The sequence below is a fragment of the Periplaneta americana genome, chromosome 9 (genome assembly GCF_040183065.1).
Source record: "Periplaneta americana isolate PAMFEO1 chromosome 9, P.americana_PAMFEO1_priV1, whole genome shotgun sequence".
Lineage (NCBI taxonomy): Eukaryota > Metazoa > Arthropoda > Insecta > Blattodea > Blattidae > Periplaneta > Periplaneta americana.
The window spans coordinates 92,637,870-92,663,625 of record NC_091125.1 but is presented as its reverse complement, the minus strand read 5'-3'; the positions used below and the strand labels follow the sequence as shown (position 1 = coordinate 92,663,625).

The 25,756-nt window shown below is 34.1% G+C and overlaps 1 protein-coding gene across 2 annotated transcripts in view; it reads right to left on the bottom strand.

The window, feature by feature from the left end:
- The window catches only part of Gld (Glucose dehydrogenase), a 209,199-nt gene that overhangs the window by 106,295 nt on the left and 77,148 nt on the right, over positions 1 to 25,756 (bottom strand). For both annotated transcript variants that reach the window (XM_069835290.1, XM_069835289.1), the window contains exon 2: positions 1,173 to 1,280. The gene's annotated coding sequence lies outside the window, so the exon portion shown is untranslated. The remainder of the gene's footprint in view (positions 1 to 1,172; positions 1,281 to 25,756) is intronic.

Genomic DNA, 25,756 nt, shown 5'->3' with positions numbered 1-25,756 from the left:
ACGATCTCTGTTACTCAGGTAAACCAACACACGAGCCTTTAAACTGACCGTCCCAAAGCACCTCTGTTATTCAGGTAAATAAATACGCGATTGTCCCAAACGTCCTTCGCTCAACATGGATATATCCACAGACTTCTATGATACGTAGGTCGCCAACTTCCCATCGGGAAGTGAAGCCGACAGTCGCCATCTTTTAAGCGGGCAAGGAACTGCGTTGGCTTCATATATTTCTGTTCTATCACTTTTATGCTGTACATGTTATGGTCTCGGATGATAATTACATTGTTTATCATCTAAGAAATAAACATTAAAATCTTATACCCATTAATTTCTAATATATTGATTAAATTACTGATCATATTGGACATTCGCATACTGAATGTGACGTCATCATTAAATGCCGATGTTACGTGCCGCTTCTGCATGCACAGACCGCTATTACGTAGAAATAAGTACTTACTTTCTTCATCCTTAATAAATGGCGGTACAGATAATTCACGGTCTCAGTCCCTAAAGCTTCCAAGATTGTCAACGATCTAGGTATGTTTGAAAGCTGTGAGTATAACAACGCATGCAGCTGTAAGTTTCTTGCACTGCTAAACCTGCCGATAGGAAAACTGTTTCTGTAACGGTATGCTCATATAATATGTTTACCTTGCAAAAGCTTAAGATTATTTCTAGAGTCATTGAACTGCTTCCGACTCCTGTATTTACACTGTAGGTTTGTTATTTTTAGGAGTGATTTCGTTGACACTATAAGTTAGATACGTTTTCAAGCTTCATGCACTTATTACATGAAACATTCAACTTCCTACATAACGAGGGGAATGAGTTATTTTTCAAATTTATGAAGACGTGAAATGACATTAAAAATATATACCGTACACACAAATATATTTGGCAATCACGTTATTCCATATATTTGCAGATGGAATTAGACCGTTAAAATTTGGTATACCGATGACATCCTTCTCAACATAGTATACCTAGCATATACATTGTGCAATGAATTTAGAGATAAGAAATATATTTTAAAAGTGGAACACTTTGAGGGTAAATTTTTCAGAGTGCTCTATTTCAGACTTAGAAAGCAAATTTCAAAAATACAAACTGTTTTCACTTATGGTTTATGCACAATAGTGCTTCTGCACATTTCAATTACGGTGAATTACCTCAATTCTGCTGTCTCTTCAAACAAATGGAAAGGTCGTGGAGAACCAGTTGGCTGACCAGCTAGATCACAGGACTTCTATCCTCTGGACTTCTGCCTCTTGGGTCACCTGGAATCATTAGTATATCATAAACACTGTGAAGAAAAATATAAATTGTAAATAGCGAAACATTGAAATGGCTAAATAAACTTTTTGAAATGTGTTCAACGACTTCAGATTAAATATCTTTAATAAGGTCAGGAGAGCCACGAACGCGTTTCTGTTTAAAAGATCATAGATGAAGGAGCTTTGAAGTTTCTTACGCGTGAAACACTCTTATATCACTTAAGATTCTGACATTTATTTTGAACGTTGTACCAATTATAATTATGGATTGATAAGATTGTTACTTTCAGTTTGTGTTGTTTATTAGTTTATTGGAGGTCTTTAGAACTATAGCACCGAAATAAAGCATCCTTGGGGAGGGGGTGTATGAGAGGTCGTTTACATTATTACATTCTTAAAGATTTAAATTTATGAAGTACCCTGTATAAGTTTAAACTATAACGTAATGTAGCCTATTTATGTAATGAATGTATATGGTGTTTATGTACCGTATATGCAGGGAGGCCGAGACGTAGATGGGAAGATAGTATTAAAATGGATTTGAGGGAGGTGGGATATGATGATAGAGAATGGATTAATCTTGCTCAGGATAGGGACCAATGACGGGCTTATGTGAGGGCGGCAATGAACCTCCGAGTTCCTTAAAAACCAGTATGTAAGTATGTGTATATGTATATGCGTCTATATGTATGTAACTATAGGCCTACATGTGTATACGAAAAATTGTTAATCTAGAACTGAAATGTTATATAACTGCGATATTTGTTTCAATTTTTTTAAAAACTATTAATAGGGCAGAAAAACAAATCTAATGAAGAACAACCATAAATTTGCGAGACACTTGTATAAGTGTTCGTATTACATAATAATGACTTTTTAATTCAGTATTAGTCCACAAATAATGTTAAACATTCCAGTAAGACCTATATGCATTACATAAACTACACGCAACCAGTATAATACATGTGTCGAAAAACCACCACAACGCCCGAGCTATAATGAAATTAATGTCTAAGCTTCCTTGATCAACTTTTTGTGCGTTTTATCTATTTATCCGCTAGTCCATACAGCGTATAATCTCCATTCGCTGGTCCATATAATGGAGTACTACGTTTGTAAATCGATCAGGAACTTCGATACGAGGCCTGTCGTATCAAACAACTGAAAGGCTGTCTGATTTCTTTTTTTAGTTTTAGAATGTAATTGTAACACGGAATTATAATCGATACTGATATACAATAAAGAAACGAATCAAGACATAGAAAATGAGAATAAACTAGGAATCGTAATGTAAATTTGTAGTAAGAAGTATTAATTGCATCCTTGAAAATAAGTTATAAAGCTTTTGGTTAGTCATTGTTTGAGTTATAGTGAAAATAAGCTTAGATCATACATCAGTTAGAGAAAGGATATAAAAAAATAACAATCATAAGAGAATATATACAAAGGGTGATTCACGAGGATTTACCGTCCTTTACGGAGCTTATTTCTAAAAACATTTCGAGCATGAAAGTCATATAAACATAGTTCCTATTCTCAATATTTTCAGAGTCACACTAATTTAAAGTTGTTTGTAAAATACGTTTTTTCTTTAGTTTGAAGGTAAAAGAATAATACAAATAGAGAATAAACCATTCAGAAGTATCATTTCCTTAATTGGCAAGTTTTATGAAGCTAAAAATGTGCTGTGAACTCCTTAGTTGCTTCGTACAGACATATTTTTCTATTTTAAACTAGAAAATTACATTATTCTTACGCACTTATCACAACAATTATTACAAATCACCCCACTTCCACCAACTTAATTATTTGCAGTTCAATTTTGCATTCTAATATATATGGAGAGTTTACAACACATTTTAAAAAATGTCGCCGTCCGCTTGAGTACACTTGGCCGCACGCTTGTGAACGGCACTCGTCGCTCTACGTAACTGCATACGGCTATCTTCGATTTCCGTAGCGCTCGCGCTGGCTGTTGACTGCACGCTGACCAAGATCACGCGTTCACAGCAATGCGTTCCAATAACTAAACGTAACTCTGTAAATATTGAGACTAGGACCCATATTTATACGACATATTTTGCTCAGAATGTCTTCGGAAATAAGCTCCGTAAAGGACGGTAAATCCTCGTGAATCAGCCCGTACATACATAAGAAAATATTGGCACACTACCAGGGAAGAGAGACAAGATAAGGGGAACTTACGTATTAGATCAATTATCTTGGCTGAAAGGAAGGTTACATACAAGATGTTAATGAATAGTGCTGCAATATTTTCACTTAAGAGGGGTTGTAGATAAGCAAACTTGAGATACGGAACTCATGGTCTGTGGATTTAAATTGGTATGTTATGGCATGAAATCTCCGAAGGATATGCACGACACTGACTTCTATCATTTTAAAATATTACACAAAACAATAGCGGAAGTTGTTTTCATGATGTCTATTATCAATAATACAGTATATCTTCATTTGAATCAGTTGTACTTCTGTAACATTTTTTTAAACTCAGTGTCATGGTATTAGAGTTGGGTGAAAGAGAACTAAGCTTGTGTATCTTGTCTGAGTCACGTTACTGACTTTCATAATTGTTTCTTTTTATTAAAATTCGTGATTACAATAATGAACACGAGTACAATTCATAATTCACATAATGAGCTTTTGCGTGTGAATGTTTCATCTAACAAAAATATGCAATTCCATTACAAAGGCAAGAAATTTAAGACGGAATACACTGAAAGAAAAATTAAATTGAAGTGCACACTTTTTACAGATATTGCTGCAATTTACAAGGAGCAATGCAGAGACGATATCGACGCAGAAAAGATTCACAAATCCTATCACAAATTTATGGGATATCACAAATAAATTCAGAGCCTAGGATTATAATAAATATCTCGCAACACTAAGAGAAAAGTGCAATCGCAAAAATATTAACAAATGAGTACCGATTACAACACTTATTCAGCTACGTGTAACTATGTGATAAGTCTTTAATTATTTCAGATTATGATAACGCTGAATTGAGGACGTAGCTGCAGTAAGGGCTCATACTCCAAAATGCTGTTCTGAGATATATAGAGTTGAAATTTTTAAAAACAGTGCAGGGCTATAACATATATTAAAAGAACAGATTTATCAGCATTACTCTACAAAATTTCTCAACGAAACTTTAAGGGTATAGGCCCTAATAAAGAAACTACGGAGAATCGATATATGCATTCTCCGTTGTTTTGTTTAGCAATCGGGTCTCTCTCGATCACTAAGAAGATATGACATTCTAATACAAATAATTGTAACCATATTTCGCTTTACTATTTATTTATGAGTTGTAATTAGTGTAATGCCTTGTACCGTAGAATAGACATTTAACATCTGTGTTCATGGGTTCCCTATCTCAAAATAGCTATCCGTCCTCTACTACTCTCAATGAAAGCAACTCGTTGTTTTGATTAGCAATCTGTATAAAGATGGGAATGTGGTAGAAAAGTGTCTTAAGTATCAAACTATGTGTGACAAAATGAAGAGAGTCTAAAAACATCTAAAGAAGCAATTGAAATGTCACTGAAGCGTTACAATGCAATTTTGAGTTACAGCTATGAGATTTGTAAGCAGATTAAGCGAGACAAAAATGTTCCAAAGAGCAGACGTGAAAATTTTTATATCTCTAGAATGGAATGTCCATACAAGTGTCTCAGCTTAGTAAAACATTGGTAACAAACTGCGAGATACAAATATGAATTCATTAATTAATTCATTCATTGTTTTCTGACCAACGGCAGGACTTTCACTGCAAACCATGCATTTTTCAATCTTCCCTATTTTCTGCCTTCTTCTTAGCCTCCGCAAATGATCCATATATCTTAATGTCGTCTATCATCTGATATCTTCTGCCCCGAACTTTTATCCTGCTAACCATTCTTTCTAATGCATTCTTCAGTAGGTTGTTTCTTCTCAGCCACTGACCCACTGCTTTTTCTCTACGTGATCAATTTCAGCATTATTCGTTCTCCATCCAGTCATCCTAGTATAGCTCCATTTATTATTTTCTTGTCCATTTCACACGCTCCATTCTTCTCCATACATACATTTCGAAAGTTTACAGACGTTTCTCTTCACTTCGTTACAATGCCCATGTTTCTGCTCCATACAATGCCACACTCCACATAAAACACTTCACTAGTCTTTTCCTTAGCTATTTTTCCGGAGGTCCGCACAGGATGCTTTTTTTCTATTAAAGGCATCCTCTATCATTGCTATTCTCTTTTTGACTTCCTGGCAGCAGCTTATGTTACTGCTTATAATACACCCCAAGTATTTAGAGCTGTCCACTTGTTCTACTGTCTCATTTCCAATTCGCACTTATATCTATTTTATTTTTCTTCTGATAACAATAGTCTTTGTCTTGTTTGCATTAATTTGATAAGGGGTTCCATTATGTAAAAGAATGTAAGTCTAATTTCCATACTTTTTCTCTGGGAAAAGTTAAAAGGCCGTTGAACGTGAGAAGATCGGAACACAGAGCTACTGACCAATTCTTATTGAGATGGGACGTCAGTAAGTCACACAGAGTGATGATGACGATGACGACGATGATGTTGTTGATGTTGTTAACAAATCCCAAATTCTTAGTTTCGAACCTGAAAAAACCTAAAAGAATCTAGTCTTTAGATTTGTTTATTTCAACAGTGGAATGATTAATCAAGCCATCTTCCTCAAAACAGAGGTTTGAACTGAGCTCTTACACTGATATCTGTAACATTCCGATCTTAAGTTTAAGAATTGATGTAGGTGAACGAACAAATATTGACGTACAGTGGCATACTAAAATATACCTTTATGTCGGTACCAACTCGAAAATTTTTATTATTGTTGCCTTACTCTTTGTGGCGGTTGCAGAAAGAAACTTAAATAAAGTATCTATTCAAAATACAGTGAGAGGTCAAATTTTTCAACCTTCAAACGCGTTTTAACTGAAGAAGGAATTTATTTATTCTAGAATGGCATTTAACGAATGTAAAAATGTTTTTTTTTTAATTTTTTAACATTGTACTAAAGTCACAAAGTCACAGTAAATTAATTTTCTTAATATTGAAGAAAATATTAAAACCTATGTTTGAAGATAATACATAAAATTATTCTACGCTGTCAAAAATGTGATGTGATGAGATTCAGTGTTATAATAAACATCACAGTACTTCCATTAAAAAGTATGGGTATATTGGTCTGAAAATGTGGTACATTAACGTACTATCTTAAAGATAATAATAACAATATACGAAAAGATTTCCTTTCTTTCTAAAAGCAAAAGTAAATGGAAACGTAAACTTACAGGTTTATAACTGGAATTTTAAGAACATACAAAGTACTAAAACACACTTTGAAAAAAGTGATTGAGTTCTTAGGTACCGATACTAAAATGTTGAGCCTTCTTAATATTACAGAATCAATTATAAAAATGTTCGTACTTTAGAGAGTTGTTTCGTGAATTGCGGGCATGGTAGAAAACAATTGAAGCTAGCTATTAAAAAACACGGTCGACATCGCTGAATGTACAAAAAAGTGAAGGACAACGCTTGGAATGTGTGCAAAAAGAGGAGTGTTCCAGCATTTTTGTATAAAGAAGCAGATTTTGAAGTAGTGAAAGCGTGCAAGAAGATGAAAGTATGAATTATTATCGACTCTACAGGAATACAAGAAAGTTGAGAAACGGCAATATAATGTAATTGGAATTTAAATATGCTAAATACTTCTCAAATGAAATTTATAGAAAATCACAATGTGTATCATGTAATTGTGAAACATATGTAGGTACTTATCTTTTAAGCGAATAAAATAATGTTCTTCGGATAGACAAATAGTTTCTGTTAGTGAAGCCCCTAGTCCATTACCCGTAGTCAGCTTTCCGTTCATAATCTTTCTACAGTTTTCGTGTTTTTGGAACAATAAGTAGAATATACATACAAAGAAAGAGCACCATTATTTTTACAATCCTGCCGCTGCGCTTTTATCACGTGTATAAGGTGATATGTTAAAGACCTTTCAATAATAATAATATTAATAATAATAATAATAATAATAATAATAATAGTCCATCGCTATGGAGTAACGGTTAGCATGCCTGACTCTGAAACTAACGGATCCGTGTTAAAATCCTAATTGGGACAAATTACTTGGTTGAGGTTTATTTCCGGGGTTTTCCTTAACCCATTAAGAGCAAATGCTGGGTAACTTCCGGCGCTGGACCCTGGTCTCATTTCTCTGGTATTATCACTTTCATCTAATTCAGACGCTAGATACCCATAGCAATTGATAAAGCGTCGTAAAATAACCAATTAAAATAGTAATAATAGTTATAACTATAAAACAAATTCAGTGACAATGGTACAAAAATGATATAAATGTTGTTTCGTAGTTATTTCTGAATTTACCATCTCTTACATCGTTGGAATGGATATGCTACCGCCGTTGATTTGGCCTATCGCCCTTCGCCTACCCGGTCACCAGACTTAACACCATGCGACTTCTTTCTTTGTAGGTATATGAAAGACAAAGGTTATGTGCCACCTCTACCCCAAGGCCTTGAAGAGGTAAGAGATCGTATCATTGTCGCGATTGTTTATGTAAGCCGATATTTTGGAGATTCTGAAAAGTCTGGCAAGAATTTGATTATATTTTGATGTAAGCCTGTAACCAGGGGTTTTCACATTGAGTATTTGAAACGTTCCAATAAAAACTTCAAGCAGTTCTTAAACAGATTATATGCGAGAAGTTGTTGTATCATTAATATACACACAAAAATATTACCTAATTATAAGACACGATGTGCTTAGTGTATGGAGCGTTAACGTAACTTTTAGAGATGAACAAAACTAACTGCCGCTCTCGCTCGCTGTGTTTGTTGCATTTGTTTTTCGAGTCTCGTCTCGTCTCGTCTTTCTCGTGCGCTTCTGAGTCTCGCTCATCATTCTCGAAATAGCATTTGGTCGGCGTGGAAAGATTTCGTGACTTTGAATAACATACATCATTGAAATAAATAACATTATAAATGTTTAAATTAAACAAAAAGACAAAACAGAACAGTATTTTAGTTATCAAAATGTTCTGGTTCTATTATATGATATTACCTATGGTTATATATATATATATATATATATATATATATATATATATAAATATAATTCTCAAATAAATTTGCATTTCTAAGAAACATAAAACATAACGTTAATATCTTTTTACTTGAGATTGCACATTTGATCTCAAACATATGAAAAGAAAATTCCTAGCCTTTTAATAAGAGCCTAGTAATTAAATAAAGATTGGGTAACGGATTATTGTACACTGAAAGGTAGAGATGATGTTTAAAATAGCTACTTGATTGTTTATACATAAATAAACATAAAAGTTGTCAGGTATAAACAACTGTGGCGATTCAATGCTGCTTGACGTTCGGGACTTCGGAGCTGATCAATCTCGACGTCTCGAAACACTCACAAGCAGTCTTTACGTCAACGACGCGACGTATACAACATTGTCGTGCGGGTTTTCGGCTTTGCGGGCGCTGTTAATATGGCTTTCTCGATCGTTGTTTATCTGTAGTAACTTTGTAATTTTCTGTTTTACTATGAAATGTTGTATGAGAAAGTTGTTGGAGAAAATTAATATTATACTAATGTTGAAAAAAAATATTATTCAAATATAGACCTGTAGAGTGTGACAGAAAATTCAGTAAATTATATTTTTATTAATTGTTACGTATTTTTATGTTGCTGATAAGTTAATTTCATTTAGTATTTTGTGTTTGTTTTTACCTATATAAGCGTATTAATATCAGTATTTTAAATATTTCAATATCATTTTATAAATTATCTTTATTTTATCTTTAATATTATAATAGTATTGCGTGTAATACATTTATTATCATTAATACTTAAGTTATATAGTTCTTAATATTTTACTGTATTACTGATCTTTCAACATTGCTTTCATTATCATCATGCGCTAGGTACATCGAGCTTCAGGCCATCTCAATGCCCCATTATTGTGTACTAATTGACCCTCGGGTGTTAAGTAACTCAGATCAAGATCTGGATTGTGAAAGCTGCGAGGAACACGAAAATCCGAAAGTGAGAAAGACCGAGCCGTGTTCCAGTTCGTGTTGGCCAGTACTTGGAGATTCGGCGGGTTGCACCATCTCGGGCATCTTATTGTGAATATCAATTGAGAGATATCGCTATTACGGCTGCCAAGAGGACGTCTATTAAAACAGAGCGATGCGCGTTTATTCCTGCCCTAGCATCGTGAGTTGCTGGAACAAGCACTATAAACACTGTTTTACGGCCATGTCCTGCCAAATTCCTTTCTATTTATAAGTCCCTGACTAACTCATTCTGACACGGAAAGCAAATCATAGCTATATTGATTAAAATGCTCTTGGACTTCAGAAATTAGGACAGTTCTAGTAATTTTGTTCACATGCCGATTAATGTATACCGTACATTATTATGTTTGAATTTTGATTCTGAGGTAAGAGTCCAACTTTCTGTCTAAAGTTTTATGGACAGATGAAGCAAGATTTCATAACGATGGAGTATTAAGTCGCTATAATGCACACTACGGGCTGTGTATACGAGAAATCAATCATCACCATGCTTAGGGTATCAATGTATGGTGTGGGATTTTAGATGGACGCTCATTACGGCCCCATGTATCTACAATTTCTTCAGAATTCTCTGGTTGACTTCTTGTCAGAACTATCTCTTCAAGGCAGACTTCAAATGTTCTTTTAGCAGGGTACACCAACACACAATGTAGCAGTTATTTGCGAATATCTGGACAGGGAATTCCCACAAAGATGGACTGAAACCAACGGACCAATAAGATGGTTAACACGCTCTTCAGATATGGTACCGTTTAGATTTCCTTTTATGGGGACACTTAAGATTTTGAAAGGTGTATTGCAGAAGTGGGGAAGTTATTTTAATAATTATGTGTGATTAAATTCACCTATTCTAAGAATATATTTTTCATCAATTGTTATAGTTTTGTTAATGACCTGCATAGAAATTTTAAAATTTTATGTTTGTTCAGATCAAATTTCTGCACATTTAAAGGAAAAAACTAAAATTCTTTCAATAATTTACTCTCATAATACGCTGCTCTCTTAAAATAACTGAGCATATTGGGAAGTAAATCAATGGTTATCTCAAAACGCGTTATAAAACTGTTCATATAAAACAAACAATTTTTATCTCGAAAAGGAAGCAAAAACGAGCAAAATTGTAATAAAGTTTTTGCTTGAAAATATCTCAAAAGCAAAATCCCCTGAAATTAATTACATTACTTAGGCTTCTTCTTTATATAATATATGTCGAAAATACTTGAAACAGTTATAAGGATACAGTTAATTTCGAGTAACATCTTTTGAAAATGGTAACCTGACTTTCTCGAATATTCATTTCAACTTTCTCCTTTTTGTGTCTGAGTTCCGATAGTGGAAGATATTGTTGTAGTTTCTTAACAGACAAATTTGGAGTATGTGAAGTTTAAGCGAAAACTGTATCATCTGCATTATTAATAGATTTTGTAATTGGCATGTTGGAATATCTTGTTATATGAATGTTATATTATAAGAAAAGTTGTAATTTTCAGCTTTGAAGGATGTCTTCTTTGGAGTCTTCAGAGGAGAGTTTTGATGTTTTCACATACACTTGCATGCCAGTAAGGAAGGAAGAAATACGTAGAATTATATTGGCTATAGACTTGCATGAAGTAGTTTGTAGTCTTAATCTGGCGGACCTTTTTATGCGTTCTTTTACATGAAATAATGGCATAGTGGTACAATATTTCTGAAAAGGCGTTGTGATTTCTTCAGTTACTCTTAGTATATTCTAGAGTGGTGTTATGTTCGAGAAGTAATCCAAGTAAATGTGAGCGACGTACTGTAGAATTTGAAGTTTGATTCTGCGCATTAACTTTTCAGCAAAAGACAAATAAAATACGTATGTATGTAGTTTGAAAATTTTCTCACAAGTAGGTCTCTTGCTTAGAACAATGACTCTAGTGTCGAATGAGTATTGACATCACTGCATGCCAACATATAGAAACATGAATTGACGGTTGAATAGCAGAGAGAGGAACTGATAAGGCTGTTACGGTGTAAGATGTTTTTCACATAATGCGCCAATGCATCGAAAAATCATCCCTCTTTAATGCTTGCAAAAAGTATAACAACCGGACCGTGTGTTTCACTGTGCGGTTTCACTTTGCTGTGTTATTATGTTGTAGTTTCTAGGCTTTTTGTTCCATCTTTATTCAGTTCTATGAATTGCACGCTTTGTAAGACTGAAAGAAGTTACAGCGTTCTTAGTACAGACTGAGAAAACAAAGCTGTTTGCGGTAGGATCCATTTCAATATTTCCACATTTATACTCCTTATTTTCCACATTTAGCCTATACTTTTTCTTTTGGTGTCATACTGAAGTATTTTTGGACATGTTTGTTTTTGCTTTTGACCATGTGCCTTTTATAATAAGGTATTGGTTGAATTTTTTCATACTTAATAGGTTATCTATAAAGCGACTGATTCAACTCAGGCGGTAGGCTCGCTTGCCTGCTAATTCGGAACTGCGCTTAGGCGTGGGTTTGATTCCCACTTGGGCTGATTATCTGCTTTAGATTATTTTCCTGAGGCGGTCAGAAGCAAAGGGGTGTGACATTTCTAAAAAAAATGAATTAAGTGCATCCAGAGGAAACTAAAGCATTTAAAATTTCAGTGGTTAATTACATCACACATTAACATTTAAAATTAAGATTTCATGGAATTTACGATCACATTTTCTCGGCAGTAATTTAAGTGCAATCTGACCACTTCAATTGTAATGCGAATGCCAAGTAATCTAACGCGAATCCTTGACCTCGTCTCGCTAAATACTATCTTATGTCATTGGCGCTAAATAATATAGTGTTTGATACAGCGTCGTTACGTAATCGAACAAAAACATATGCAAGTAAAATAAATCCTTTGAGGAAATATAAAGTTTTAGATACAGAAACTCTTAGATCGTTTGAATTCTTATACTGTAGTTGTATAACGTTTGTCTTTGTACTCTAAATCAACACTAGTGATTTTATTGTTGCATTTTGTATAAGAAATAGTTTCAAATGATGTAGTCTAATTGTGTATTCTTGTAAATAACTAACAAAGGCTTGCAACAAAATTAAAATAGGAGAAAATAAACAAACTAGGTATATTTTGCTGTAACATTAAATAGACCTATACTTATTTATAAATAAATGATTCCATACTGTATATTATAAATAAATGATTCCATACAGTATATCTTACATCAGCATTGTAACTTCGAGATGTTGAACAAGTGAAGAATAATTACACAAAAGTAGCCTATATAAGAAATTAATTAAATTTACAAGCATAAAATATTACTCTGTTGAGTAGAAGGTAGTATGAAGAAATTTTGCTAATTCTGTTCTGGACATTTTCCTTCAAAGCTTTAAGATAATTAGTGTATTGAAGATCGTAATACACGACCATTGAACTTCTTTTTTTATTACAGGTGAAACTAACCGATGGCAGATGTAGATCTGATTTGTGTCTTATTAAAATTATGATCTATGAGTGTTATAAATATATAAGTTATCTTGATTTTTAACAAAAAACGTCATCAAAGAATGTACTCACAAGGTAAAGTTGTTATTCTTAAATTTTGGAAAATTGTTTACATGATGTCCTTTTATGCATACCTGTCATTAAACTTAGATATTTGTTTTCTAAAAAAAAAAAATAAGAAATAATAGGTGTGTCTAGCTTCAAATGAATTGTCCGAATATTAATCCTTATTTCATTGTAGACTGAAAGCATGCAAAGTATGCAGTTTTTAAGGCATTACATTGCATAATTTACATTATTTTATAATGTTTTCGTCATATCTTTAGCAGGATTCATTCATTCATCCATTCATTCATAGTGTTCTGCCCAAGGCAGGTCTTTCACTGCAAATTCAGCATTCTCCAATCTTCCCTATTTTCTGACTTTTTTTGTTTGCACATATGATCCCTATAGATTAATGTTGTCTATCATCTGATATCTACAGTACTTCTGCCCCGAACTCTTCTCTCGTTCATCATTCCTTTCAGTACATCCTTCAGAAGCAGTTTATTTTCAGCCAGTGACCCAGTCATTTCCTTTCCTCTTCCTGATCAGTTTCAGCATCATTCTTTCTGCACCCATTCTTTCCAACGCAGCATCATTTCTTAGGATAAGAGCTACTATGTCATAAAAGAAAACATGAAATCCTAGAGCAGCTTAAAGTTACAGGAATACTTGATAATATTATAGTTTTTATCATTAACACCTGTTAAGAATGGACCAACACCGTATACCAAGAAGTAAGTATAATTCCGAGGGAAAAGAAGTGTTGGACGACCAATGAAGAGATGGCGTGGTCAGTCGTAAAATGCTTGATCTCGGAACAGACAAATTGTCTAAACCGTATATGTACTTGATGATGTTGTTTTCGTCATGACATTCAGAAATTTAAACGGAGGAAAATGATATAAATTATGATTTTCAGTTTGGAGGGATTTTGCCGTGCTCTGAGCTATTAGTCCTTGGACGGTGAAGACATCTACTTGATGAAACTTCTGAGGCATTTTTCTTCAGAACTGCTCCTCATTTTAGACTTCGTAACTATTGCTGCAAACCTCACGACTGAGAAAGCTTAAACATTGTATTTTTATGGAAAGCGTATAGGGAACAATATGAGGATTATCTTCTCTAGGTACAAACTGGATTTTATGTTGTGTCAATTAGTCAGGAATGATTAACGTGTAATGAAAAGAAATCAGATCAGGCCACTAGATGAATTTCTTCAGAAGATTCGTGAAGTAGGCGTCTTCATCGTCAAAGGACTGATTTCTCAGGTCAGGGTGGAAATCTGTCAAATTGAATATCGTTGACCATAGCAGCTGTTTAATTTTGTGAATGGAAAGATAAAAACATACGCTATGTAAAATACTGTACATATATTTTCGTGATACAGCAAATACCGTGTTACATAAAATAATGTAACAAAGTACATATCAATAGACTTGAAACCAATGAACTCATTTTTTATTGTGTTTGCTTTGTGAGGTTGACGTAATATGTTGGTAATTTAGTTATAGGCCTATAGTTCTTTGACGATGGCTAACCGATAATCAGTAATTTCGGGCCGATTCTAAGGCGAACAAAATCGAACAACATAGTGTAGGAATTTATTTCACCGAGTCTTTCCATTTTTCTTCTATTAAAGTAGGTCGAATATAAATGTCACACGTCAATAATAATTTAAAATTTGCATATACTGTATAATTGAGTGTGCACAGATCTTAGAAACGAAATTGCCCATGTAAGAAACTTGATATTTTACTGGTATTTTTAATAAGTTAGTCTTTAAAATACACTATTATAATGTTTCTGAGATTTGTAGTTTTAAAACGTTATTTAATTATAAAAAATCACTTCAATTAAATTTCATAATTTATATAAAATATTTTAAATTATTGCATCAATACCATAAAAATACTTGATTCTGAATATCTATAAAAAAAAAAATGAACATACTAACATAATTTGTTTTGAAATACAAATTTAAGGATTTTTTAAAAAGTATGTAATAGTGAGTAATTAGAAAACTATACACCTAAAAGGTTACACCTCATGCCTCAGAATATTCCTAAATGGTCTGTTATAAGGTCTTAAAATCATATAAAATTATGGCTGCATTTTTAGCTTTAAATATTGCGAAATTTATATATTTTTTACGTTTACTTAGACGTTACCTTATTGTGTTAATATAAATTGGTTTGTCTATATAAATTATATTATTTCAATTAGTAGACTATGTAGTTCGAATTTTAACATCATTGTTCGTGAAACTACAATTATTACTAGTTTATGTAAAAGCTCTTATCTTCACTGCATAGAGAAGTGTTTATTTCATTCTATAGAAACCTACAGTATGTTTAACTGCCAAGATACAGACCTAATAATTAAATAATCATTTTGTTTTAGTTATTGTGTTACTGATAATGAAAAATATGCGTCATTCATTAAGATGCTTGGAAGCCTGATGGAACTGAATTTAACAAGATGTTACATTCTGTTAAGACGTATGTAAAGCATAGTATCTGTGTTTCAATCTGTCTGCACCATAATTATCGCGTTGTCTTCTCTGTAAGAATATAGCTACCTCCAAATGTAAGCTTAAAGCAGTCTTACGTGTTGCTCATCTTGTACTATACTTAAGTTTGCAAAGATATGGGCAAATTTTTAATTTCTGTTACTGGTTTCTCTGGCAACGTTGATAATGACTTCACACTAATGAAAGAGTGGCGTGCGGATAACTACAAAGCTTGGAAATTCGTTTCGCTAGACACGTGTTCAAGCTAATGTTCTGTCAGAATACGAGCTGACGTAACCCTACTTGTAACTTGATTGCATGTCTTATTGAATTAGCAGAAGTCCACAAAACTGGTTCAGTGTTTTCAACGCAGAGATTGTCAGTGCAAATATTCAAGGTTCTTTTACTGTACGCTATCATTATAGATCGAAATAAAATAAAACATTCACGCCAATCTTTTTGTAAGTAATAAAAAGCGCTTAAAAGTGTATTATTATGGAGATGAAAGACAAATTCCTTCTAAAACTCTTCTCTGATATTCTCAATAAACCATTGCTTTATTATTGCTGTGTCATGATTGAAGTTAGTTTTTTAAACATCTTCAGTTTCAAAAGAATGTTACTTAAACCATTACAATCACAAATTTCATGCAATCGTTTTTGCATAGTCCATGCATTCATAAAGTAGTAATATAGTATTGTAATATATATCAGGCCTTCTCTTCCCCTGTACCACGGGATTACAACTACAATATGAAGAATGCAATTACAATTAATATTACCTAAATTTACAAAATTACAATTACAATCGAAATCAAAGAATAAAAAATTATCTGCTTAATAAAGGCTAGACAATTTATTTGTAGAAGTTAAAAACAAAGAAATACTTTTTTTTTTTACTGAAAGCAGTGTAAAGGGACGTTAAGTAAATAATTACCCTTAAAATGAACTAATAGACTCCGAACAGTTTCCGTAGTTAAAAAGGATCATTGAAATGAGCTAAAATGTAATTAACTTAGTTCCATGCATTATAGATATATTAATTTGTCCTATAGAATTTATCTGTAATATTGACACTTAATATTTTAAGAGCGAATTTTTCTCCTAAAATATTAGTTTCGTGTGAAAAAAAGCGTTAATTTACGAAAGAATTATCATTATTCAGTGTTTGTGAATAGATTTCACTTTTATAAATAAATGTAAAATATGTCATCGTTTGGAATGTGTTTTTCTCATTTCATTTCATTTATTATATTCCATAGATCTTTCATTAGCAATGAAGCTTTAAGATGTGGAACAAGTCGAAATTTTACAAGATTACAATTACAATGACAATTTTTACAAATTTTTACAACTTTGACAATTTTTACAATTTTACAATTTTGCAATTTTCTACAATTTTTTTTTTACAATTTCCTACAAGTTTTTACAATATTTTGGCGAGATGTAGTGAGATGAGGTGAGGCCCGAGGATTCGCCAAAAGATTACCTGACATTTGCCTTACGGTTGAGGAAAACCTCGGAAAAAACCCAACCAGGTAACCAACCAGATCAAAGAGGGTGAAATGAAGTGAGGCCGAGGACTCGCCATAGAGCATCCGGCATCAGTCCTACGGCTGGGGAAAACCTCGGAAGAAAGCAATCAATGAGACCAAATGGGGGATCCAACCCAAGTCCGAGCGCAACTCTGGATCAGCGGGATGATGATCAGTGATTAACGGGATTTACTTATTCTGTTTTTAAAACGAATGCTTCTTTTGTTATTATACAACGATTAAGCTTTGACAGTAGACAGAAGTCTGTTAACCATTTGTCTTGTTTATTACACACATTTTCCAAGTTAGAGAAAATGTTTGTGAATCTTCAAACAAGAATTGGTTTGGTGCAATATTATTTTGAGTGTGGTAGAAATTCACTTCCAGATAAAGACGATTTTGTCTAAAATGCATCTGAGACGGCCCTTGTATCATGCATTCTTATCGTGCACTAATTTATAAGTTTGAAGAAAATGAAATCGGGAAGATCAAGAATTAGTAATATCCTGGTCGTAGAGGTTCTTAACGACAGAATAAACCTTGCTGTAGAAAATACGTTATCAGGTAGCAATGCTAATATGTTAAGCAAATACTTGCAAATGTCATAGGGCATTCTTTGGTAAACTTCTGAAAATGTATCGTAAACTCCAAATGATGTTTGAATTGAAGAAAACTGATTATGATAGTCTAGACTCTACAGTATTTTTATTACATGTATTAGCTCAACTTACAAATTGTATTACACTATTTTTCACTATGACAGATATGGAATGAGTATAAATGCATCAAAATCAAAGATTTTAACAGTGAATAAACATCCCTTAAGATGTAAATTACAATTAAATCAACATGTACTAGAGCAGGTTATGAGTTTTAACTATCTAGGAGCAAAGGTAACAAGTGATGGATGTTTAAAGAAAGAAGTGAGGGATCAAGCTGTTTCAGAATATCTCAAGGAGAGAGTAGCTGGATGTAATCATAGGTGGGGGGGGGGACCTTTAAAGGAGGACTTGTTTCGGGTACAAAGCACGAACGGTCAGAAGACCCGTGCATTGGATTAGACAAAATGATGATAATATAAAATTTGTATGTATAATATTACTCAATAAATCCATCTATCTAGTTACATCTGGAAAAATAAATGTTTACGAAGAGAAACGAAAACCAGAATATATAAAACAGTGGTGAGGCCAATCATGACTTCTGCTATGGAAACTAGCTCAGACACATCAAAAACAAAACAAATGATGAATGTAACAGGAATGAAAGTTTTAAGAAATGTAACAGGTAAAACGAAATACAGAAATTAGAGATATCTGCAATATTCAGCCTATTGAGGAGTGGACTGCTAGAAGAAGGGATGAATGGAATAAGCATGTTGAACGCATGCAATTGAGTCGACTAGTAAGAAGAGTAAGAGCTGGAGTGCCAAGAGGGAAAAGAAGGCCTGGAAGACCTAAAAAGAGATGGAGCGATTCCCTATCTGGTGGAACAGGCTGATAAGCCAAGAAGAAGAAGAAGAAGAAGAAGAAGAAGAAGAAGTATTCAGATGGAAATTGAACCGAAATGGTTATTTCGAATACTGTAGACACTTGAGGCCCATTTTACTCTCAATACTCAAATACTGTCGAGTATAGACAACAGAAAATCCACGTGCGGAGACTAATTCCCATACTTACTGTTATTCGTAGCACATTCCATAACCTCTTAGTACATCTTGATTGCTGTTGTAGTTACATTAATTTCAACTATGTATAATTCATCATCATCATCATCATCATCATCATCATCATCATCATCATCATCATCATCATCATCATCATCATCAACATCACGGGTTGAGCCTGTAGGCCCGTTCCGTCCCCATTAGAATTGTTCTCTCCAACGAAACCTAGGACGTCCAACATTTCTCCTTCCTCTTGTAGCATACTGGAAAGCTTTCTTGGGAATTCGGTGATCCTTCATCCTTTCTAGATGTTTCATCCACCTATTTCGTTGATTTGTTAACTTTTGTGTTATTCCCTCTATCCCTAATTCTTTTCTGATATCTTCATTCCTCTTGTGTTGTAATAAAGAATATCCCGCCACTGATCTTAGGAATCTCATTTCTGAGGCTTCCAGTCGTCTTTTGTCTCTTTCTGTTAAGGTCCATGTCTCTGCTCCGTAAAGTAGTACTGGAAGGGCTACTGTTTTGTAGATTTTTAACTGTGTTTCTTTCGTTGTTCTTTTTCCTAAGCTCCGTCTAATTGTTCCACATATACCTTGAAAACTATGCATCTTTTCTTCCATATCTCTTTTTTCCACATAAGAAATGTTGCATCCTAAATATTTAAAATTACTAATTTGTTCAATAATTTTGGAGTCAATAACTATTTATAATTACTTTATTATAATCTTACATTTCACATAGCACCATTAGCCCATCGGCCGACTTTTCATACTGAAGTCCCGACAACGTGTCCCGGATAATACTAATGATATTTTTTGGAGACTATTTTGAAGTAGGTTTGTTTGCCATTATTCCATTTCTCCCGTCATTTCACGATTTCTTCTGTACTTACAGTCATCTTTATCGCCGGTGCAGTAACAACTAGGAAAGTTTGCGCCATTTCTGTTTTTCTAGAAAAGCAATTCCGTTGGATTCCATATGGCGAATGTTATAGAAGAATTCCTGAAATTTGCGCCGATGTTTGAGAGAGCAGGTATCGCAGAGGTATCTACGTACAGTATGTTATCTATGCATGCCAACTTTCATGGAATCAGCCAGAATAATGGAGGTTCTGAGGGGCGGTTAGTCACGAGAGTTCTCTCGCAGATAGCGAGATTGTAGTGCTGCACGGCTCTTACTGCATGACATGAACCTTGCATAGCATCCTATTTTCACGTAACAATGTACGTAATTCAGTTTCATATTGCGAGAATACATGTATTTCTGGATACACCCACTTTGTGATATTCAAAAAAGGGTAAAATACAAAATGTCAGAAGTCATTTCTATACAAATATACCCCAATTTATTTCAACCCAAGGGGCATAATCATAGCTCAAATAATTTAAAATTTATCTGTATGTTCATGTATCCCATCTGATAAAATGTAAGGAAAGCGTTGTTTATGATAGAAAATTGAATGTAACGGCTGTCAGTTCGTATGCTGACAAAACAGAACTGGTTTGCATGCGGTGGTGGGACTGACAGGCGAGCAAATTGATATTGCATTACAAACATTGCAACAAGATGACAGTGTAATTATAGTTTTGGACACAGGAAATATTGCTGGGTTAGTACAATAAATATCGTCTACAATTTTTTTTTATCGTTGGCCAATGAAATCGGACCTTCCATAAATCTATCTTGTTATTCATATTAGCCTATTAGAATTTTTCAAAACCTTATCTTATAAAGTTGCTCATTATAAAGAGAAAGTAGCATTGTAGGGCTTAAAATATTCATTTCGTTATTTTGGTGAAAATGTTCGCTTTCAGGATCAGTCACAATTTTCTTCTGGCTTCACTGACCTTTTTCTTTGAATAACTTCTCAATAAAATAATACAGATTATTTGCCAAGATTGGAAAACTTATAGTGTATGCGAAGGACAATGTCAACCTCGCGAAAGTGTAGAGTAACATGTTTATTGCTATAGCGAACGTGCTACAGTGAGTCTCTTGTTACTATAACTGTAAGGTTTATCTTTAATTGTTTGTATTTATGTGGAGAATTTTAAATGCTTATATTATAATGAAACTTCTGATTTTGTTGAAATTTTGTGTTTATAATTGGTTATTGACTATATTTTTAAGTTAAAAGACTTGTCACTTTCGTTTAGTGACATATTGAAGAATCTGTTATACCCTTTCTTGGTTGATATATATATTTTTTTCTTTGGCACGAAGGATGGTCTCGAAGGCTAGCACTGCTAGTCAATTTGTGAAACTTTTTTTTTAGTTTAGTTTAGTTTTAAGAAAAAATTAAATAAGACTCCACTAGTAGCCTGAAGCAATAAATCACTAATGTATGACAAAAACATAGATAAATTTATATTTTCATATTAACAGTTTATTGGGATAGGAAGTAGTAAACTTACGGAACATCAGATTGTTTAGTTTTGTTTTGAAACTGGAAGGTTGGAGTAGATTTTTTCCGAGCAGTCCACCAAGATTTTTTAGGAGATCTTTTTCCTTCCAGCTAATATGCCTTTTACCTTTCTCCTTTCTTATCATTTGGCAGGACATTTGATGTGGTGATTTTTGAGATCAGGAAGTTTAGTTCTGTAAGCCCCTTTTTATTAAAACTATTTTTATATTTCATACTTCGCGTTCTTCCACTTCAACCATATCATGCAAGTATAGCCCAGGCATGATGCGACTCTATTTATGTGAAGATGAATAGTCTTTTCACATAAAGTTATTTAGGTCCACAGCTTCAACAAAATACGGAAAATCATACAGTTTATTGCCCATTCCTTGCATTGACAATTCAATTTATTGCTTGTTTGTTAAGCAACAACATGTAACTCATAACCAAGTCAATTTTGCTAGGAAAAGAGCTGCGCTCTGCATGCCAGAACAGTCGGATCTCACAAGCATTCTCATGGGGGCAGATAAAAGTTAATTGTTTTTCTTCCACCGTGTTAGTAACAGCCTAGATCATATATGTAACAGATATGTCGGGGTTATAGGCTTTGAGGTTAACAACTTTTGTCAGGTTTACTACGCTGCCATCTAGTTGTTACATAAGGAGTCACGTCATAATACCCATTTGAATTGCATTAGCGACTGTGCTGCCATCTCCTGTTCGTTTACGGCGGACGGGTGGCGATACTGGCGGTTGTTCTCTTCAAAGTGCTGCCGATTTTAACGTAGCGAAGAGTTATCTGTTACATATATGATCTAGGGTAACAGCAAAGCAAGTGCTTATACAAATTTTGGCCACAATTACGAGGACCCCCAGAAAGTTAGTTCCTCTGGGGCCGTTTACAGAAAGAAAACACATTTTCATGGAAAGATTTATTGGAACAGATACAGCAATTGTTGAGCTATTTTCAACAAATTCGCCACCCGAATTGAGACATTTCTCATGCTATAGATCAACAGAGAGGTGCAGACGATTGTCGCACACTGGTTCCGATCCCGGGCGACAGGCTTGTACAACACAGGGATACAAACGTTGATCCCACAGTATGACATCTCATTTCCGGTGGAGAATGTGTTGAAAAATATTTCAACAATATCTGTATCTGTTTCAATAGATTTTTCAAAGAAATTGTGTCTCTTTTCTGTAAACTGCTCCAGGGAAACTTATTTTCTGAGGGGGGGCCCTCGTAATTGCGCTCGAGTGGCCAAAATTTGTAGCCTATAAGCACTTGTTTTGACATTATTAACATGGTGGAAGGAAAAAAATTAACCTTATCTGTCCCCATAAAAATATTTGCTTTGTCAGAGTTACAACTGTGTTGCTAAAATTTTGAGATACGTCATAATTCATTAGTATTTTTCGTCACTTTCTAAATTAATAACGATCATTCTGCTAAGGATATAGAAACAATTAAACATTACTACGATAAAAAAACGAAAAAAATGAGATACGCCTTTTAGGCTTAGGACGGCAGTATAGTGAACAAAGCCAATGTATGGTTACCTACGAGTCCACTTTCCACATTAATTTTTTTGTTACAATTGTTCATAATAATCGCCATATCATCTCACTGATTCTCAGTGGCCTCTGTAGCTGACGAAAGAACATTAGGTACCGTAATTATCCATTTATTATGGAAGCCTGAAAGTCCGTGAGTTTGAACTTGAAGATAACTTACAGCTGTGCAAAAATTTCTGAAACTTGTGTTACGAAAGTTTGGAGCAGGCCACGACGGCGAGAGCTCGATCTGTGGTCCTCGTGACGGAGTTAGGGATCGAGCCCAGTCTTATTTGAAGACGCTCGAAAATTATTAACGACTCATGAAAGGTCAGAAATAAGGAGGATTTGCTGCGGGCATCCTTCCTCCAAAGGCCAGCATTCTCCTTTCTTGTGACCTTTCATGCTTCCTATTACATTTATTGCTGCTCATCCTAGCACGAAAATTAACAATAGCGATATAAAAGTATGGTTGCAAAAATCGGGTGTGATCATGTAACATAACTCTTAAGGGTGGCAGCAACAGTTCTTCGTCATTTGGAAGGTTTCTTTTACAAGAAATGTATTTTAACACACATTTCCAGGGTAATAGAAAGCACAAACATGTAGAAATGGAACAACTGGCAATTCCAGTTTACTACTTACATCATATTAGAATGAATTATCAATCCTGGTACCCGTATTACTTTTGGTTACCGTGAAAGAGCTTCCATGTAATTTACAGTTCAACTCTATCTCAAATGCTTAAAACACCATTCAGTTTAGTATTCTTAATGAACAGCAACAATTGGTTAACAATAGTGATACAATTGCTCAAGAGACCAAAAGATGGCCAATGGATTCCTGCGAAATGAATTTAAAACAAAATCATTAATCTTGAAATTAAAATTCTGAAACTAGCAATAGTACCTTTGATTGAGGTTCTGTCTGATATGTAATCTATTATCAGGCAGTACATCTCGCTTGATGTAGGTAGTCGGCGATGTATGCAATGGAGGGGGAAAGGTACTGGTCACCATACCCCTTATCTCCTGGCTTAGTTGCCTCATGGCTGTTACCTTATTGGTCTTACTTATGAGGTTCAAACCTGTCTTGGTACAGTTGACCAACAACAACCACCAATACTTTTACATGTTGGTGGATCTTTAGATTCAAAATTAACATTAATTAGACATATTGACTAAGATATCCTTTAAGCTTTTCATTGAGATTGTTAAAAACAGTTTTACCATCTAGGTATGTTAGAGTAGCCTACTTTGCCTACTTCTAGAGTATTATGAATAGGAGCCGTATTTTTTATGAAAAAAAAAATAGTGATTTCAGTGATAAATTTGCCACTATTTCGGTGGGTATCTCGTGAAATAGTTATCAATTTGGTGGGTATTTCTTGAAATAAGTTGTAATTTAAATGTATTATGTTAAGCATAACGCGTATCACTAACGTCAATGTATAAACTAAGCATGGTTTCTACGTTGTCCGCACGCGATTTGTGCGTCAGTCAGTCAGTCAGTCAGTCAGTCAGTCAGTCAGTCAGTCAGTCAGTCAGTCAGTCAGTCAGTCAGTATTTTTGTGCACAGAAAAGTCCCTCTCACTGTTCATATTAGATGTAGGGAACCACACTGCCTGCAAACAATTCACACCAAATTTACTGTGGCCCTCTACTAGCCCCCTCCCCACCAGAATCTCTTCGCATCAAAATATAGTCGCTGATGCATAACATACTCCAGCAAAAATTGAAGAATATTGTATGTTAAGTACATTCTTCAAGCTTAGCTGTAAGATACAATATTCTTCAGTCTTTGCTGCAGTCGACTTCGGAAGTCGATCTTTTTTCTATAGTCATAGAGATAGTAAAAGTGAGTGTATACAATATCCATACACAAAATCAGAGAAATTGGCGTCACCAAGCTATTGACAAATTAACTGAAACAAGAATAATTACAAATACGTTTATTATAACAATGAAATTTTGGTGCATATTTCGTAGTTTTAACTATAAAATGGGTGTATTTCTTGGTTATTGACCTATTTTGCATAATGATCCAAATTTCGCGAGTTTGTTTTACTTAAATATGGATTTTAGGTATGTAGAAAGGTAAATGTAACAAATATGAAGAGCCACCGGCGTAGCTCTGTCGGCTAAGGCGCTTGCCTGCCGATTCGGAATTGTATTCGGGCGCAGGTTCGATTCCCGCTTGGGCTGATTACCTGGTTGGGTTTTTTCCGAGGTTTTACCAAACCGTAAGACAAATATAATCTATGGCGAATCCTCGGCCTCATCTCGCCAAAATATCATCTCGGTATCTCCAATTCCATCGACGCTAAATAATCTCGTAGTTGATACAGCTCGTTAAATAACCAAGTAAAAAAAAAAAACAAATGTGAAAATTTTCGTGCGTATCGCTATTACCGAAAAATAGGGTCCCTAATTACGAAGTACTATGATTTAATATTATGGAGCAGTAGTGCTCATAGGAATTTTATGTTTAAATTACAAAAGAAGCCATTCGAATTTTAAATAACGTTACTTTCAATGAACATTGTCAAAAAACTCTTTATAAAGCACAAAATTTGAACATTAACTTCTTACATTCATATGTATAACACAAAATAATACTGTTTCAATATTCCACTTTCTAGATTGACTAAAACAAAACATTATTAGATTATATTATAAAACAAAACACTTGAGGACACCGATCTGGTCTAGGAGTAACGAGCAGAATAAATTGGTTTGAACGGGAGTTCGAATCTCGTTTGAGATAATTAACTTATTGAGTTTCTTTGAAGGTTTCTCCAGAATGCAAGGCGACATACCTCAGTAATTACATCGACATTAAATAATCGTGAAAATGATACAATTGTAGTAAAATATTCGATTTTTAGAAAATCTGTGATTTTGTAGTGTTTCTCAATGTATTGATTCTGAAAGTTAACGAGCAGGTCTTGCATTAGTTGTAGTTGCGTTTATTTCGCGTTCAGAAGCTTATATTATTTATTCACTTTGGAGAAAATTTATTAATCATACCAGGAAAGATATCTCCAATAAATGGAATAACATTAAGCCATCGTATACGCTGAGAAAATTATCAGCATGGGCCACTTCAAAGAAAGGATCACAAAAGCATGTC